Below are 13,314 nucleotides of genomic sequence, written 5' to 3' on the forward strand. Positions count from 1 at the left end.
GATCTAGTTTCCTGATCAGGAATCGAATCCAAGCCCCCTGCACTGGAAGGACCAAGTCTTAGCAACTGGACAACCAAGGAAGACCCAGTTTTGTGAATTTTAACTATTTCAGAGACTCTTCAGGTGAGTGGGGTAGCGCACATGCATTTGTTTAACTCTTACACTGCATCTGAAGTATTTGGAGTAGTCAGACCAGAAAAGACGCTCAAAATGTAGGTAAAGGAAGAAGCGAGCCTTTTCACAGGGTTCCGACGTGACCAGAGGGAGGGAAATTAGAACGCGCTGGCAGAGCAGGCGCTCAGGAAGTGCGAGCTGCACAGCAGGTAGCGGTGGCAGGGGAGAAGTCCAGTGCGTACGAGGACCCTGAGGCTCCAGCAGGGAGGGGAGAGGAACGGGGACCAGGAGGGAAGGGACTGGCAAGAAACTGCAAACTGAGGCTGACCTAGTGAGCAGAGAAGATCTTCTAGAAAGAAAAGAAGGCATGAGAGCTTACAACCAGACTAGGGGTTGAGGAAAGAGTACTAAAAACCTTAAGGGGAAGACAGGGGTGCGATCCAGATATGGGAAAGGTGGGGAGGTGGGCGGCAAAGCGAGGTCCTCGGGCAGTGAACAGGTAAAAAGAGGTGCGGGGGTAGAGCCCACATGCGGTATTCTCCAGAGGGCGGGAGCGGCCGCTGAGTCAGGGACGGGCAGCGTCCCGGCAGCGCTGGAGGCGGAGTCTTGAGCGCGTGGGCGGACCCAGTGGGCGGGGCATGCGCCTGACGCGCCCCGAGGCCGCTGCGGCCGCGGGCCGGGCGGGGCGGCGGCGGCGGCGGCGGCGGCGGCTGCGGCCGCGGGGGAGGGGCCCGGCGTCAGCGCGTCGCCGGCTGGGCCGCGCCGGTGGCCAGGAGGGAGAGACTAGGAGGAGGAGGAGGAGGTGAGTAGGCTCCGGGCTGGGGAGCCGCGCGGGCCGGCGGGGAGGCGGGGAGCGCAGCCCCTCCCCTCCGCTCCAAGGCGCCCGCCTCGCGGGACCGCGCGGCTCGGAGTTCCCAGAGGGGTTTTGGCGGCGGCGGCGGCGGCGGCGGCGCAGGGAGCCGGGGGAGGGGGGGGGGGCGGAGCTGAGGGCCTCGCGGGCGGTGTGCTTCCCGGGCGCACGCGCTGCGCTGGCGGTGCCGCGGTCCGCCGGGCACCCGGGCTGCTGCGTCTCAGTCCTGCTGCGCACTGGCCATTTTCTGACTCCCTTTTCTTGGGTTCTGCGTTTTCTGCGGGCCGGCTTCCCGCCGCTCGGCGCGCCGCTGCCGCCTCTTCGCTCTGCCGCGGGAGTGGGTGGAGGCGCGTCGCCTTCTGGCTGGGAGGAGGCCAGGTTCCCGGGCTCGGCCGTAGGCCCTCCTCGCCGATCTTGAGACTGCCGGGCCGGTGGTCCTTCGCGCCGCGCGCCCGCAGGCCTGCCTGAAGGACCCTTTCCATCTCGCCCAATTAGTGCCCTCACTTTCCTGACCTCAGGAGCCCCTTACTTAGTCTGCAGAGACTTACGACCTCACTCACTCTTCGCACCCCCGCCACTTGTCTCCCATGAGGATCCAGCATACACTTTGTTTTAATCGGGATCCAGGCAGTTGTACTGGTGGAAATGGCCCCGGAATTAATCCTGTAAATCCAGACACGTACCCAACTGCGAAGTTGCAGTACTATAGTAATTTAACCTTTACGGGCGAGGTTCCCCCCCCCCCCCCCTCTCTGGCGAAGGCAACTTTATAGAGTCTTCTGAGAACTCTACTGCATTAGATTATCTTCGAGATAATTCTTAAGTTAGCGCCTGGAGGCAGTGTGATGGGAGGTTCAAAGAGAAGGCTATGCACTTTTTCCTCCACCGTATCACAGTTTGAAGTGGAAAACGTGCGTTGACGGTGATTTTCCACATGAGGTGGGTTGCAGAGTGCAGCCCCCGTGAGCCGTGGCTCGCCTTGGTTCCTGGGTGCTACCCCTGAAGTTGATTTTAAAGCTCAACAGAATGGTCAGGTAAAGGAGCTGCTGCAAAGAAATCCAGTATAATTCAATAGAGCCATTTTATTGGATTCTATTAACCTGTTTAACCTTAAACTAAAGCATGGCGGGAGTTTCATGTAGGAACTCACATACAAAGTGCAATACTGAATTTTAGTTAGTGCGTTCCAGGTTTGATGTGGAGTAGTCTCCTCAGCTCGCACTGCCTTTCATTATGCATTTTCCTTAGGATCTTGTTTTAAAGAAACAGTTTTAGTATAGAGGGTGGGAGGAATACCCTTTGAATCATGAAACTTTGACGAACTTGAAAACTGGATAGGTAAAATCTGAACCTTGATACTGAGATAAGGTAGGAAACTGATGTTTATAGCATTACCACTTTGAGAAATTAAGGCTTCTTTACTCTTGTTTTGAAACCATGTTGACGTCTTAATTTCACGGACGGCAGAAGTACAGAATTTTCTGTTTATGAGGAACTTCAGCAGCTGATTATTAGTTATTTATTATTAACTTAATTCAGCGTCATTATTTTGCAGAGAGAAAGTAATCCAAATTCCCTGAAGAGATTTAACATGAACTAGAGAGAACTAGTTGGTTTAACTGAACACTTAAGTAGATACTTTAGACCTCCCCAGTGGATATTTTTGTACCAAAATTTGTTTTGATTTTGATGTCTTAAAAGCCAAATAATTACTAACTTTTAATTTTTTCCCCATATTTTGAGTATAGGCCTTAGTTTGTGATTTGGACTCATTAGATACAAATTATATTTAAGGAGTGTTTACATTTTTACCAGTTGAAACAATTTCCAGTTTGTTTGAATTTAGTAACTATTTTCATTTCAAGAATGTTTATTCATATTCTTGATTCAGGTAGTCTGTGTCAATTCCAGGACATTGGCATTTCAAGAATCCTAGAGTTATGATGTATGTAACCTTGATATAATAAAGAAGAAAGGTCTGTACGCATGTAGGCATTGAATTCCAGCATCCTCAGCATCCCTTTTCTTAGTGGTCCTCAACGCAGAAGTCTGGAAGTTCTTGCTGGCCTGGGGTGAATTCTTTGCATCTCCCACTCCAGTGTTTACTGCAGGCATTTAGTAGAGACTTTTTGGCTTGTGTGCACTTTCCCTGGTGGGGGCTTCCTGTAAGATGGACTGTGTTTTATTCATCTGTGTATGCTTCATGTCAAGTGTAGTGGGTCCTTTGTAAATGCTTGTGGTTTTGTTGGGCTTAATCAAACTTAAGAAGGTAGCAGAGTGTCTGGAAGTCATGAATGATGATATTATAAACTTGAAATATCTCATTTCTGTTTTTGTGTTGAATCAGATACTCTGTTAGGCTTAATTCCAATACTGAAAGAGGTAACATGTATCTGATAATATTTTAGAAAATTTAAGGAAAAAGCTTAACATTGAGAATTTTATTCTTTAATATACGTTATCCACTGTGAAATTGGGGAAACACAGTGTTACTTAAACTTTTTGATAGGACACCACGTAGAGCTAAAATAATGCAGTTTTTCTGCTGGAGCAAAGTTTGAAAATTGTGAATTGAATGATCCTAATTGTTATCATAGGCCACATTTTAAGGCCACCTTCGTTTCACTTTATAAAGATATATTTTTCAGTATATAGACTCCTGGAAGCAACATGACTTTCAGAGTTCAGACTGCCTTTACAAGCTGTCTTTAAATGATACTTTAAACAGTTTTTGGCTGACATAATGTGCTTCATGATGGATATACTGAAAAAATAAAGCAAAAACCCCAAACAAAAACCAAAACCAAAAAACCAAGACCGCACTATATTTTTTTCTCTTAGACTTATATTTTCTTTCTTTCATAGATTATTATAATGTTTTGTTTATTTAAAAAAGTGAGGAAAATTTTCAAGCATTTCTTTTGGAAAGTACCACCACTCCACCAGTTGAATAGCCTTGGCAAATGATGTTTGGGCAAATGCAAGGCTGTTTCCATAGTGTTATTCTGTTTGAATATGTTGAGTTATATAAATAATAGTCTTCACAGGGACATCATCTTTGGACTACATGCACCTTTTTCCTCTCTCCTGCACTGTTACTAAAAACCGTTGTATAGTAGAGTGTATGTATGTGTTGCGTATGTGTTTGTTGCTCAAGTCGTGTCTGACTCCTTGCGACCCCGTGAACTCCTCTGTCCATGGAATTCTCCAGGCAAGAATACTAGAATGGGTAGCCATTTCCTCCTCCAGTAGTAAAGTATGGTGGTGCTTAATTTATAGGGAGCAGATAATTCCTCTTCTAACATTGCTGGTTCCTATGTCAGAACCAGGACATGGCTTGTCCACTCCTCGTTCTGTGTTTTCTACCCAGTTTTTGAACTGATTTTTAAGACTGAAAATACCTTAAGATCCTCAGCCTCTTCAGGAAGTGAAGTCTGGAATTATTCCAGTGCCCTGAGCACCCATTGCTTACTGAGATATGATATCTTCTCACATCCTTTGCACATACTCAGTTTGACTATGAGATTCTCATTTTGAAAAATGCTTTTGCTCATCAGGAGTTTTGAAACATATGCCATAAACATCTTGGGGAAGTATATGTAAAGCATGTAGACTATAAATATAGATTTAGATGGAGTTAGGTTATAGAATCAGGCAATTGGTAAGAATTAGTAAGAATGTCTAGTCCTTTTCTCCCACTCTTGAAGGTCACACTTAAGGCTTTTAAATTTAAAAATATAATTTTGAGTGTTTATTTTTAAAAGTAAAGCAATTCCACAGTCTTTCCTTGCTATTGAATAGTCCATAGAGTTGATGTGTTTCTTGTATTATTATTTTGTGTATTTCGTATCCTCTGCGGACCTGAACCTTGTCTTGAGCCTGCTCAAGAACTCTCCTGCTTGACCATCTCTGTCTCCTTGCTGTCCTCTCTTCCCTTGGAACTGGGGCCTGGTCTTATCCATGGTGGGTGGTTGGGGTCCTGCTTCAACTGTGACATCACTAGCAGAGTCAGAATGCTTTGATTTTGCTTCTTAGGCTCACATTCACCAGATTGACTTGTCAGATACTGAGAACAGGACAGCTGAGAGCTGGGCTCTTTGGCTGCTATAATTTCAGCTTTTTTGAGGGTCAGCTTTTCATTTGCATCTGATACTAGAACACCCTGGTCACATACTCATTACTTCCTGACTGTTCTGCTCTTGGTTCTCTGCCTTAGCTGAGTTACTTACTGGTTTATTTTTATCGAATTTTAGTGGTAGCTAATTATTTTCAAGTGTTTGATTTTCTACCCAGATCTTCTCGCAGTTTTGAGCTTTCATTTGACCAAATATCTGTTATTCCACCAAGTTTCCCATAGTGTGTTTTTTCATTCTTTCTTTCCTTCTAGACTCTGTATTCCTCGAGTGTTGGGACTGAATTTGTGCTGTTCCTGACAGTGTCCTTAGCACTTACTGCAGTACCTGACACATAGCAGGTGATAGACAATATACAAATATCGATTGGATGTAATCAACAGTAAGTTTGTTATCAGTATTGGAAACCAGTGTTCATATAGAAATTGAGAATTCATATAAGAAGTTCAGACATTTCATTGCCATCATTAGTACCAGAGAGTCTGTGTATTTTAAATTATAAGCATATCCACATACAAAATTAGTCATAGTCATCTGGCAGGACATTTATTTAAGAAGAAAAAGTATATAGTTTTTACTATGTATTGTTAGGTGTTGCACACTTAAGAGTTTTCTTGAGTTTGATTAAATGTATATTTTTTATATTTCTTACAAATAGAAGTTTTATGGCACTATAAAGAAGTGAATTTAATGGCCCTATTTTTGTTCATTAGTAATTATATACTGTAGAGTAAATTCTCGTTAAAAGGCCCTTAAATGTCTGCTCATGAAAAAGAGACCTCTTTGATTTTGTTCTCCGTACAATCCCAGTTATTGTATTGAGGCAAGTCATCAAACTCTTTAGTAGTCTAAAACCTTTAATTTGGCTTCAGAACAGTAGTCATGTATTGAGTATCCAAATTACCATGTCTGTAACAAGTAATGCAGACAGTTATTAAAAAGGTAATGACCATAACTTTTCTTGTAGAATTTCTTGTGCTAATTTTTAAAGAGGAATTTTGAACTAAATTTTCCGTGAAGGCCAAAATCTCATACTTTTAATGATAGTGAAGTATATGTGTAGTGTAGAGAGGAGGGGGGGGAGTGGTAATTTTTGTAGTGGCATTTTTAAGTGGACAGTTTACTCATTATGTTGAGGTAAACACTTCACAACTCTTAAGAGGAAAACTTCAATTATCTGAATGAAATGAGGTACATGAAATTAATTCAGATAAGTGAGGGAATCCTTAGTGTAAATGATGCATGTCAAGGGACATGACCTCAATCTTGATTTTTTCTTTTTTTTCTATATATCTGTCAGCTGGTTTTACATTACTAGATTCTGATTCTTTTTGGTCATGCTGGGAATCATTGGTGGAGGAGGTAAGGTTTGCTCTGTAAGTTTTTTTTTTTTAATCTTTGCCACAGAGGGAATCCAGAATATGGTATTCTGTGACAAGTGTAATTGCTCATCTCTTGCCTGTAATGCTTGCCCTTTTAGGTGGTATACCACAGCCTTCCATTTTGTCACCTTCCTGTCAAATGTCAAGTGTGTGTGGGGACTCCTTGAGAATACAATTGGTTTGAAATTAAAGCCACATTCCTCTGTCCAAGCTCAAGATGTTTATATTTCTGCAAGTTCTTACAACAAGTTGTGAAGGTGAATTGAACTGGATTAAACCTTGATTCTATTCTTTTCTGCGTTGGGGTTTAATATTAAGCAACAGTTCGTACTGTAAGCCCTTGAAATAGAAACAAACATTGGGCCATAACCCTTGACTTTTGCAAATTATAACTTGAAATTAAAATTTTTCTGATTGATTGGAGTTTTAGTGTCTTAGGGTAATGATTTCCATTGCCGTTTACTGAGGTTTGCAGCATTCCTGGGTTCCTGGCATCTGAAAGTTGTTGTGCACTCTGTAGATAGCCTGTGGCTCTCCTCTAGGCCTTTTTTTGTTGTTGTTTTGTTTTTAAACAGAAGTAGGCTTATTTTAGCCACAGAGATGTGTGCCATCTGACACCTCTGTAACTGAATTTTCTTTCTTTCCTCAACATTACTGTAACTGAATTTTATTTCTTCAACATTACTGTAACTGAATTTTATTCCTTTCTTCAACATTACCTATAGATGCTTTACTGAAAGTACCTTAGAACATGGCTTTTTATTTTCAGCATGCACCAGCTTCCTTTTCATCTCTTCATCTTTGAGATGCAAGATGATTCATATGTTGATTGCCTTGGTGAGAGTTGTTATGATTTCAGCAAGCTCTGTATACAGACCTTGAGAACAATTCCTAGGTCATTGCCTGCTTTAATATATGCAGGCCATGTAATTGAAGAGTTTAGGCTTCAGGGTCAGTCCAGACTGATTTTGACTGTACCATTTGTGAACAGCTTGTCTTTGGGGGAAGTTAGTTACTTCTCTGGGTTTCAGGTTTTTCATCTGTCATACTGGAATAATATCACCTGAGTGTATTGAGTATTTTTTTTTTAAGAGAAAGCTTATCTGTATTGATTCATTGTCCTGTTCACAGCTAAGTGTCTAATAATGTGAATTAGTGAACTATTTATCTGGATCATATACTATTTTAAAGGAAAGTAGACTTTGTTCTAGTTTGTGACAGAAATAGTCAGCAAGAATTATTACAAATAGAGGCCTTGCTCAGTTGTCTTGTTTAAAACTATGTAAGACTTTTTTACTCATCAGTCTGTTTATATGCAAAGGCTTTGTTGATAATTGGTACAGGAAAGCAGAATGTGTACTGCACTCTTAGGAGTGAGACAGACTTGGATTTAAATATAGATGATCTAATGGTTGGGTCACCTTGGGCAGGATACTTTACTTTTTTGATTACAAGTTTCATCTGTAAAATGGTATTAAAGTATAAAGAGTTAAGGGAAAAGGGGATAATAAAAAGGTTGTTAAGACTAATATGAGGTAGGAAAAATACTTAAAGTAAAAGTGGAAGCTGCTTCAGTTCAGTTCAGTTCAGTTCAGACGAGTCGTGTCCGACTCTTCGCGACCCCATGAATCGCAGCACACCAGGCTTCCTGTCCATCACCAACTCCCGGAGTTCACCCAGACTCACGTCCATCGAGTCGGTGATGCCATCCAGCCATCTCATCCTCTGTCATCCCCTTCTCCTGCCCGCGATCCCTTCCAGCATCAGAGTCTTTTCCAGTGAGTCAACTCTTCACATGAGGTGGCCAAAGTATTGGAGTTAAAGCTACTTAGTCGTGTCCAACTCTTTGACCCCATGGACTTTACAGTCCATGGAATTCTCCAGGCCAGAATAATGGAGTGGGGTAGCCTCTCCCTTCTCCAGGGGATCTTCCCAGCATTACAGGTGGATTCTTTGCCAGCTGAGCCACAAGTAAAGCCAGAATCCATAAATACTGGTACTTATTGACACTTTGGAAGTGTGGCTTTAGTTCTCTGCACTTCAGGCTTCCTCATCTGTGACATGAAGGTCAGAGAATTGATAGAGTTACGAGGATTAAATGGCATAATACCTGTCAGAGGCCATTACATGTTAATCACTACTGTTATTTATATTATTGTTTCACTTTCAGAACAAATTGGACAAATTTTGAGTTAAAAAGAAATAATTCATACAGGTATTTAGTGTGTTTTTTATGTTGGAGGGCATTTACTATGGATTTGAAGATGGCAAGTTATCATTCATTAGCTTTCAGTGTTTTCTTAAGACAGAAGTGGTCCACAGGGTTGTGGTATGTAAGCCTGTTGGTCAGTCACTGGGACCCTTTCGGGGGATCCATTAGGTTAAAATTATCTTTATGGTAATACTAACTGTTTCCTTTTCCACTGTTTTTACATTTGCTCTGCTGATACTAGTAGTAGTAGGTAGTAGGTAAAATCAGTTCAGTTCAGTCACTCAGTCGTGTCCGACTCTTTGCGACCCCATGAATTGCAGCGTGCCAGGCCTCCCTGTCCATCACCAACTCCTGGAGTTCACTTAGTAGGTAAATAGTAGTAGGTAAAACTGAATATCTTAGTAGATATTAAATGTCAGTGACACCAGACTCTACTAGTAATCATCATATTCTTCACTGCTATGCATTCATGGTTTAAAAAAAAAAAAAACCCAAAACAAAAACTCAAAAAAGCCAATTTTAACTTGAGTGTCCTTAATGAAACAGTAAAAATTATTAGTTTTATTAAATCTTGATCCTTGAGTGCATTGTTTTAATATTCTATATATGATGTTTGAGTATTTTATGTATGTTTGATATTTCATATGTGATGGTTTTATACCCTCTCTATATATATGATAAGATAGGAAATATGCGAAAGGCACTTCTGCTGTATATCCAGAGTATTTTATCTCAAGGAAAACCCTTAAGTATTCCTTTGAGTTGCAAGCTGAATTAGCCATATTTTACATGAAATATCATTTTTGCTTGAAAGATCGAATACCAGACAAACCATGATTATTTAGACTTAGATATCTGGCAGTCATTTTCTTGAAAATGAACAAAGTGATCTTTTGTTTAGGGAAAAACAATTGACAATATTTGTTGCTGATGATAAAATTTTAACTTTCTACGGAAAATTAAAATTTTAGAATTCTTACATCAGCTGCTGGGTTCTTGTCAGCTTCTCATTACTTTAAGAGTTTTCCAATGGGATGGGTGGTGATGTTATTATGAATGTGAATTTTTGCTGTGGTGTTATCTCAGGATCTTCAATGTTTATATAACTCAATGGACATGAACTTGGGCAAAAATCAGGAGAATGTGAGTGACAGGGAGACCATGGGCTTGCAAAGAATTGGACGTGACTGGGTGACTGGACAACAATAACTCGATGAAACAATATTTTCAAAGTGATCAATATTCCAAAATTATGGTAAAAGACCCTTATAGAAAGCCTGTAACAGAATACAGAAAGCTTATGTGATATTCAATTTCATATTATAGCTAGCCCACAAACTTGTCTACTTATCAAGTTTTGGTGTAGTATCAAAGAACATCCATAATTCTCTGAAAATGATATTAATAGTATTATATACTTCCTTTTTTCTCACTGCATACTTGTGTGGGGCTGTTTTCATGTAGTTCAGTCAAAGCAGGTATCACAACAGATTGTATGTAGAAGCAGATAAGAGAATCCAGCTGTCCTCTGTTAGGTTAAACATGAAAGAAATTTGCAAAAGTTGTAAAGCTGTGTCATTTTTAATGCTAAACTTTCTTTGTGTAGTAATTTTTCAAAAGTATATTCTCATATTAACATGTCATTAAAATTTTAAAATGAATCACTCAGAGGAAAGCAGAACATATTTTTGTACAAAACTGGAACTTAATCATTGTCTTGCACATTCTAAAAGTGGAAAATAATTTGTTTCATTCAACAGATATTTGTAGAGTGTATATGAATAAGCACTTTCCACTCTGCAGAAACTCAGCCTTGATAGAGAGATGAGATAGATGTCTGCGTTTTCAGATACGAGCAGTTCACTGAAACAAGTGCTTTAATAAAACATTTATTTGATATTGCATTTTTTTAACTAAAAAAAAGACAGTAAACTCTAAATGCTATTTTATTACCTGATTTTCTTCCCATTAACACTATAGAGCAACCCTTTTTTTTCCTTGTTAATACTTTGGCCACCTCATGGGAAGAGTTGACTCATTGGAAAAGACTCTGATGCTGGGAGGGATTGGGGGCAGGAGGAGAAGGGGACAACAGAGGATGAGATGGCTGGATGGCATCACTGACTCGATGGATGTGAGTCTGAGTGAACTCCGGGAGTTGGTGATGGACAGGTATGCTGGTGTGCTGCGATTCATGGGGTCACAAAGAGTCGGACACGACTGAGCAACTGAACTGAACTGCATATTTACATATCTATGATTTCATTTTATTACAGTGAAAAATTGGAAACAGCCTGTGTCCATAGATGGGAGAATCAACTTAATTGTGTGGTATCTCATATATAAATTTTTAAATTATAAGTCAAGCTTAAAAAATTTAAGATGAATCAGTAGTTAAAGTTTTCTCCTTTAATTCTTAATATAGTAAATACTGATAATTATAATTCATATTAACAAAAAAAAACTCTTGGAGTCCTCAATTTTCAATAATGCACAGAGTCTTGATGCTAGGAAGTTTGAGAACTGTTTAAGGAAATTAGGCTAGATTCATCAAGTGAAAGTTCTAAAGTTGTAATATTTTGCATATTCCTTTGGAATATGGACTACTTACCTCTAGTTTCTTTTTCTGGTTGTAAGGATATGTCACTAGTTGGCGTTCTGTATCATTCTCCAAGCAGGCAGAAGTTTCCTGTGTGTTTTTAAAAATTTTCATTTTTTATTTGATTGATACTACCTAGATTGTTGCTATTCAGAATTGAGATAATGGTTAATTGTGATTCCATCAGTGTATTCATTCTTGACACCACTCTTTTGGTTGTGAGCTGTCCATGCAGTTTTAAGAGCTGTTCACCATGGCAGGTTTCTTCAGGATTGCAGTGAAATCCCCTTTGCTGAAAATAAACTGCCATTTTCACTGAAGTCTTCACTCTAGGCTAATTTCTCTGCTGTAAAGTCTTCCTGACATTTCATAGCTATTTTTAGATGGTCAGTCCACAGCTTATGAATGTGTTTGTGAATTAGTTAATTGCAACAATATAATATGCATTAGAGATGGGTTCTATAGTGCCATTAATACTATGGGCATAGCCTTGTTTTGGATTATTAACATCTTTCTGTAGGGAATTATATTCTGACTCCTGGAAGTCTAGCCAAAATCATTACTTCATTGCAGTCCCAGTGGCAGGAGGCCCCCTTTTTTTGCTTGTAATAGAAATAGGAATGCTAAAGCTTTTTAAAAAATAATATTAATTTTTATTGGAGTACAGTTGCTTTACAGTGTTGTAGGTAAAGCTTTAATATAAGCAGGAGAGGCATTCTGAAGCAGTACTTGAGATGCAGGTATCCTTCGGACCCCAGGTGTGTAGAAAGGGTGGTGAGTAACTCTCAGATGAAGCAGGTATAGAAACTTTGGGCCAACCAGCAATGGTGGAGGGAAAAAAGAGAAGGGATGTTCTGGATGCTGCTTGGGAGTGATACTAATAGATACCTTTTTGTGCCAGTTGCTAAAATAAGGGATAGGTAGTCCTAGGTTGGGAGATCCACCTGTATAGAGTCTTTTTGTGTGTTATACTCATGTGTTTGGTTATTGTATGAACTGAGCTCAAGAGGTAAAATGACAAGCCAGTTGGTAAGGTTGAAGTCATAGATTTATAGGCTAGAGGTTTGAATGTAGAAGGAAATTGATGAACTCCAGGGGCATTCATGATCAGGAAGAAGAATGGAACCCAGGAGGGTGATGAAGTATGCAAAATGTTCACAAGGGCCCCAAACAAATTCATTGCATGTGGCTGCTAGGGCAGAACTGGTAATCGGCTGGCAAATCAAAACGCTTTGACCCAGACTACTACCTTAGAGTCTCCGGTAGGAAATACAGACTTTTAAGAGTGGTGTCTGTACAGGGAGCCTATTATGGGAATGGTGGATATATGGCAAAAATGGAGAACCAGGAAACATGGGGATACAGACAAGGACAACTCTGGAGAACTAGAATTTGACCTGAAGTTGAGCTTGTCTTCTTCCTGCACAAGGGCATTGTTGGCCCTTTGTATAGAGGCAAGACTGGGCCAAAGTGGGGAGCAGAGTGACCATAGTTAGCTCTCTGCCCTGGAATGATAGACCTACCGAAGAAATACTCGTCAAACCAATGGATGGAAGTAAGGCAATGACACTAGATGCCATGTTACCTACCCACTAAATATTCTCTAGGCCAGGGGTCAGCAGCCTTCTTTTCAAAGTACCAGGTAGTAAATATTTTAGGATTTATGGTCGATTATGGTCTCTGTTAAGGTGCCACTGTAGTGTGAAAGCAGCTAAAAAAATGAATGAATGAGTAGCTGTGTTGCAATGCAGTTTTATTTATGGAGACTGAAATTAGAATTTCATGTAATTTTCACATGTCTCAAAATATTAATCTTAAAATTTTTTTAAGTCATTAAAAAATATAAAATCCATTCTTAGATCATGACTATGTAAGAACAGGCAATGGGCTAATGGGCTCTGGTTTGCTGATCTCTGTTTTAGGAAAATAAATGACTGTCAGTTGTAATACAGAAAGCTTATTAGCATTACTGAAATAGATGTTCTCTAGGACAATGCTGTTGGTGACACTGTCTTGTTTTATAG

The 13,314-nt window shown here is 40.3% G+C and overlaps 1 protein-coding gene across 12 annotated transcripts in view; it reads left to right on the forward strand.

Annotated features, from left to right (window-relative positions):
* The first annotated feature begins 274 nt into the window (after window positions 1-274).
* Window positions 275-13,314, forward strand: part of GTDC1 (glycosyltransferase like domain containing 1) — a 523,084-nt gene continuing 510,044 nt past the window's right edge. For 9 of the 12 annotated variants that reach the window (XM_060410060.1, XM_060410056.1, XM_060410064.1 and 6 more), the window contains exon 1: window positions 851-916. The gene's annotated coding sequence lies outside the window, so the exon portion shown is untranslated. Of the gene's footprint in view, window positions 324-850; window positions 917-5,351; window positions 5,480-6,397; window positions 6,460-6,577; window positions 6,737-13,314 lie in introns of those variants that run through there. The other 3 variants (XM_060410058.1, XM_060410059.1, XM_060410062.1) reach the window with 2 other exon arrangements.

Source organism: Ovis aries, chromosome 2 (genome assembly GCF_016772045.2).
Source record: "Ovis aries strain OAR_USU_Benz2616 breed Rambouillet chromosome 2, ARS-UI_Ramb_v3.0, whole genome shotgun sequence".
Taxonomy (NCBI): Eukaryota; Metazoa; Chordata; class Mammalia; order Artiodactyla; family Bovidae; genus Ovis; species Ovis aries.